The sequence below is a fragment of the Abramis brama genome (assembly GCF_963993115.1).
Source record: "Abramis brama genome assembly, contig: SCAFFOLD_145, whole genome shotgun sequence".
Taxonomy (NCBI): Eukaryota; Metazoa; Chordata; class Actinopteri; order Cypriniformes; family Leuciscidae; genus Abramis; species Abramis brama.
The window spans coordinates 17,462-23,986 of NW_028156070.1; the positions used below are offsets into that span (position 1 = coordinate 17,462).

At 38.4% G+C, this 6,525-nt stretch overlaps 1 long non-coding RNA gene across 1 annotated transcript; it reads left to right on the top strand.

Moving 5' to 3' along the window:
- The first annotated feature begins 3,645 nt into the window (after positions 1-3,645).
- LOC311077079 lies at positions 3,646-4,686 on the top strand. The gene is made up of 3 exons (XR_014604744.1): positions 3,646-3,707; positions 3,787-3,849; positions 4,464-4,686. It is a non-coding gene; the product is annotated as an uncharacterized lncRNA (long non-coding RNA).
- Positions 4,687-6,525: the final 1,839 nt, after the last annotated feature.

Genomic DNA, 6,525 nt, shown 5'->3' on the forward strand with positions numbered 1-6,525 from the left:
AATTTGTGATTTGTAAAATGTGAGCCATCACAGTAGTCACGCAATTTACCATCAATTTCGGTTGAATCCACAAAGAGCTTTTGCATTTGTTCATTGTCAAAAAGAAACTTCAGGGTATCAATAATAGATATGTATTGACATGTATCTGCTATTAACACTTGAGTTAATTTACCATGCTTTCTTGCAGTGTCACCTCTGTTTCCAAGGAAGATTTCTGTTGGCTTGATAAAAGAGTGGTTTTCAGCAAAATACTTGGTCATTTTGTAGGGGGTATCAACTTCCTCAAACATATTTCGTCCTCTTTCAAAATCTCTCATCAAGGTCTGCAATTCATCATTGGGTATAGAGTAACGATTGAGCAGAGATGTGGTTCTCTCTTGCAAACAGTCCATGGTTTCATAGAGTAGTTCTTGGACTTAATATCTACCAGCCATGTCCCTTTGCTAACAAGTCTATTCATACCTAGCTATAAGGAAAAGCCATGCAAAACAAGTCCTTACCAAGTATGGCATGTCTACAAATCGAGGATATTACTGCCAACTTTACTCAACTGCACTAGTTCTCTTCCGCAGTCGGTGATGCAGGGAGTCTTGTGATTGGTTTTCAAGCCAGCCAATCAGAATTTAGCAGTCTCATCTCTGATTGGCTGGAATTATGGCATTTTGTAACGCTGGGTTGTGTTGAGCAAGCGAGCCGTCTGCGCTTAGAGAGCGCTCACGGCTGGTATGAAAGGAGCAAGAAAGTGAAACTTTGCACACGCGAAAGAGAACGTCCGCGCACATCCAAATACTTATTTTAAATGCAAAATTGATTTTCGTTCGCTCGCAATATTTTCTTATCTGCGAGACGAACATTTCTCCGCAAAACTCAGTTCACGCGCGTGCGAAATGCCCTTTTGCACGCTCAAAATGTGATCTTGCGCGCGCAGAATTCTGACCGAAATCTCACCCCATAAAGTTTGCGCTCCTCCAGATGCTGAACTAACTAACATAAACAAAATGCATGCAGATGGACTAAACCATTTGGTGCATTAGCAAGTGGTGGAACCAGTCAGTCAATCAACAAAGTTATTCAGCCAATACACTAATTTTACATTTCATCTGACATTCATTATGAAATTTAATTAGGAAATGAACATATCTAGGTAACATAAAATATATTCCAGACTTTTCAAGGGCCCTCTCTCCCTTTGGGGCCCTGGTAATCAGTACTGGTTTTACCCCCAGTCCGACGCCCCTGGATGCAGAGCGGCCATTTCTTGCTATCACAGTCTATCTTGTTGTACAGTCTATTTTGTGACTGAATAAGAGGCATATACAAACTATATAGGACTTCTTATGCTATTTCCGCCCCCTTCTTTGGAAGGGTTCCAGATTCAGTCAAGGCCATTTGGTGTTCTTGCATGGATCATAATGAGAGCTTGTTTGTCCTCATCTGCTCTCTTGCTGTTCTCAAACACTTGCATGATAAGCCTGCATCCAGGAGTGTCAATCAGGTCAACATTACAATATGTCTACTTGCACCTATTATTCATAATGAGCTAATTTTTCAATTATTCATTTCTTTTTGTTTGTTATGGAAACATACTAAATTAACTTTAAGTTGTTTTCTCAACTCTTCTACAAATTGATTGACCATCCTTGTCCAGTTTCTCTCCCAATTTTTTCTAGTCTTTCTAGTCTACATTCTGCATATTAGAATACTTTAATATAACAGATACTGCAATATTTTCCATAATCCTAATCAATTTTATGTGACTCTCATTAAATATTATTGGCCTACATGCTCCATCATCATATATTCGTGATTTAATATCACTCTTAGTTTCTGCTGCCAAGTATGTGCACATTTTTTTTTTTTCTCTAAAAAGAAATACTGTCTATTTTCATTTTAAATTTTATCATGATATTTAGGATGATGTTTTAAAATAACCCACGTTTTATATCATTTTTCATTTCTCACTCTTACTTCAAGTAGGAGGAATTAGCCTCCTATCCATGCATTATTTTATCTTATATTACCATTATCTCTTGGTTATTTTTCCTTCTAGCCAATGCTAGAATATTCTTCAACATTCTTCACATTATTTAATAGTTTTCAAAATATTAGTCTTATTATCACCAAATAAGTCTCCATAACTGTATTAAGACTTTTAGGATTTGCTTCTATGCCATTTTCTAAATGACATTCTTACACAATTCATATTTAATTTGTCCGTGAATGTTCTTCTTAAACTTTGCTAAGACTGACTATACTGTTGCAGTGTTTACTGATGTCGAGTTAGTTTACGTAGTGTTTTTGCGCTGCACGTCTGTGTTGCACGTCACCACGTAGGCTCACTATTGATTGACGCTTGTCATGTGTGTGATGCGTGATGACGTGCAACACAGACGTGCTACGCAAAAACACTACATAAACTAACTCTAAGTCCAGAGAGAAGGAAATGAATAGTAGAATAAAGTCGTTATTTTTGTTTGTTTTTGCGCACAAAAAGTATTCTCGTCGCTTGATAAACTGAAGGTTGAGCCACTGTAGTCACTTGGACTATATTAATGATCTCTTTAATAACTTTTCTGGGCCAGCAAGTTTCAATCACATAGAAGCCTATGGAGGAGTGATCAGCTCTCAGATTTAATCAAAAATATCTTAATTTGTGTTCCGAAGATGAACGAAGGTCTTACGGGGTTGGAACAACATGAGGTTGAGTAATTACTGACAGAATTTTCATTTTTGGGTGAACTAACCCTTTAAGGCCTGTTCCAGTATCCACATAAAACATCATCCCTCACACGAGCATAAATGTGTTTAGCAGCTCGGCTGTCTGATCAGGGAACCCAAAGACTCTTTTAAGAGCCACTATATTCTCCCTTAAAGGGTTAGTTCAGCCACAAATTAAGTTACTGCCATTAATTATTCACCCTCATGTCGTTACAAACCCGTAAGACCTTCGTTCATCTTCGGAACACAAATGAAGATCTTTCTGATGAAATGAATGAGGCATTTATATAACGCTTTTTATACTACTGTACACCCAAAGCACTTTACATCCCAGTCAGGGGAATCTCCTCAACCACCACCAGTGATGATACAGCCACAGTACAACGGCACCAGTGCACTCACCACACACACGCACACACACACACACACACACACCAGCTACAGCTGGAGAGGAGAGAGAGAGTGATAAAGCCGATTCAGTGGATGAGGATTATTAGGAGGCCATGATTGATAAGGGCCGATGGAAGGACTGTGGCTCCAGGACACCGGGGTTAAACCCCTACGCTTTATGAGAAGTGTTTAAATTTTAATTGACCACAGAGTCAGGACTTCAGTTTAACGTCTCATTCGAAGGACGGTGCTCTTTGACATATAGTGTCCCCATCACTACACTGGGGCGTTAGGGACCCATATAGACCCCAGGATGAGCAGCGCCCCCTACTGGCCTCACTAACACTTCTCCAGCAGAAGCCGATGTAACCCGCCTAAAAAGGGGTTAACCAGTTAATTGTATTTGTATCATAATTGTATCATTATTTGTCCATACTTCACGTTTATGAGTAATGGGGGTTTTATTTTGAAAAATACATTTTATTTTGTGGGAAACCGGAAGTAGCGTGCTCAAATACTTCCGTTAGCTTTACATCGCTAAAATCAGATGGAGCACTGCTTCGGTTTCTCCCACGAGTTGAAAAAACTGAGAAGAAAAGGTATGAAAACTTGTCTGTTTTTGCTGACAGTTAAATATGATTTAGTTCATTATGTAAACACCTATATACCTTGTTTTAGAAGTTGGAGAGCCATCCATCGCTTTTATCTGTCCTGGCTTCTCATACTGAAAATCCTCTCTTGGTAAGCTAAGGTGTTCAATGATTGTGTGTGTGGAAAAACCACGAGGCGGCAATGCTAGCTCCAATTAGAGATTATTCAAACATTTTCTGTTGTTTTGAAGGAATGTAACATGATAAAATACATTTATTTCATGGTTTAAAGAGAAATGTAAACTAATTTGGCATGTATTACAAAAATATGCTTTCGTAACATTTTACTTTGTGGTATATATGTGACTAAAGGTTAAAGTTACATACAGGAGAATATAAAATATCACTTTAAGTTATTTAAAGTGGTTAAATCAGCAAATGCTGTAATTCATACAAATGGTTTTCAATTAAAAACTGTATTTCATTTATTTTTATTCAAAATCAAAAAAAAAAAAAAAATCCTAAGTAAAAAGGGATTAAAAGCAGAGAGAAAAAGTTCATTAGTACAATGTGTCCCTATAATTACATTTCATTGTAATGACATAAGGTTAAAATGGTATATTCTGACTTTAATAGTTAAAATAGCTATTGTTTTCTTCATGTGAACTATGCTATGATATTTTCCGAACAGTAATATAATGTTGTACAACACTTCAAGAACCAGTTGATATCATAGATTCTGGACTGAACCTGTTCTATATACAGGTCAGGTCTTTTCATGAGGCGAGCAGAAGCTCCAGAAGCTCCAGTCCTTGGATCATACCAGGTGAACCATTGAACCATAGATGGCGAGCCTTTCCAATGAACTGTGAACCTTCACCACAGCATTCCGGAAGCCTGTGGTAGGATTGTGTCAGTTCAACAAACCGACACCAACGAGATTTTCCCTTTCGAATACTTACCCTTGACTTTGACTATCCCCCTTTTGACTAACTGACTCAAACTCTGGATTGAACTCTGGGACCCCTAAGAACAATTTCCAAGGAACATTTTCAAAAAGGACATTTCATTTTATTCTACATTTATTTTGGGCCCATAGGTAGTGGCACACAATTGTTGTGAAGTGTTGAAATATTTTGTTGAACTAAAAAGATTACACATTTCAAAATGTTACACCTGTGTTGTTTGGTTATTACTGTACTTCTCAGCTCCTACGAACCTAGGGTGTACATACTCTGAAGTGAGTTACACCTGGTTTACCCAGGAGTCTCCCATCCAGGAACTGACCAGACTCAACCCTGCTGAGCTTCAGTGGGAAACCAGTCTTGGGCTACAGGGTGATACGGCTGCTGGCCTCAAATCTGAGAGCTTTCTGACCCCACATAGACAGCAATACAACAACCACTTTCAAGGCCCTGTAACATAAACGACTCTGGGTAAATGCGAATTAGCTCAAGGATATAGGGAATTTTGGAAATATTAATAATCATAACTCATGGTCATAATAATTCAGAAATCGCATGTACATTTACTTTATCAATTATCGAGATTACCTTGTTCTGTAACTGGTCTGGTCATCAGTCATTCGTCCAGCGAATAAATGTGAGATTATCACAGTTAAGAAGGGGATCCCTTTACAAACTCCAAGAAAGTTTTATCTTCTGGCCACGAACATCAAACTTTCTGAGTTTATTAATTAAAACTGCTCAATGTAGTCTATAATATCGAGCTTGTAGCTTAATTAGATCTTTTAATTTCATTGACTTTATAAGGTGGGTTTTCAAACACAGAGACAGTGAAAAGTATAAATGGATTTTAATAAATGCAAAACTAGAGAGATTATATGAGCTACAAATATAAACGTACATAAAAATGCAAACAATAAAAACAAACAAACATTTAACCAAACAAGAACATAAGAATGTGATCAGAATAAATGAAATGAAAGAAAGAAAGGAAGAGAGAAGAGGAAAGACTAGTAATTATTACATACAGAACCTAATTTTACGAGACACCTGGAATCAGCTTTTAGACAGATATAAATATACTTGCAAGTCTGTTCTCTGTTCGGGTGAGGCTGAGAGGCAGGAAAGCGCGGACGGTGTCCTGTTTCTGCTGCGTCTTCCGGTGTCGCGGGAAGCTTGAAAGGCTCACTGAATGTAACGTTTACCGGAAAATAAGATTCATCTCCCGTGAAGGAAGAGGCAAATATATATAACTTAGTTGCAAAGAACGGCAGCTTCTACATGACGTGAGGGTATGCGTCCCAGAGGAGAAGCCAAGGCAAGGCCTGGTCCAGCTGGTTCCGTTGGGAGGAGAAGCGCTGCGCATGGAGAAGAGGAGGTCAGAGCAAGAGCAAGAGATGAGAGAGAGCGAGAAGTGGAGGTCTCTTCTTTTTAAAATACATCTGTTTACGCCCTCTTTTTGGGACAACAGCAAATCAGATCTTCTGATCTGAAGCGGGAAAAAGTTTCTTTGTGTGAAGAAGACACGCCTACCTTGACCATATGTCTTATGAGAGAAAGAATTCATATTTCCTCTTAAGATTGTACACACAGAACAATACATCTTACTGTAATCTCCTATGTGTGACTGGTTGAATTAAAACAGGACGGTCAGACAGATACCAAGGGTGACAGGTAAAGGTAGGAAAAACATAACGTTACATTCCTATGCATAATTACACACAAATAAAGTGTGATTTAACACACAATAAAATTGTCAGTATTTCCGTTATGGAATGTGAAGACACTTGAGAAACAAAGGAATACACGCTGAACTGGGGGGGACCCCAGCCACACGGGCGCTGGAAAATTACCCCGTGGGG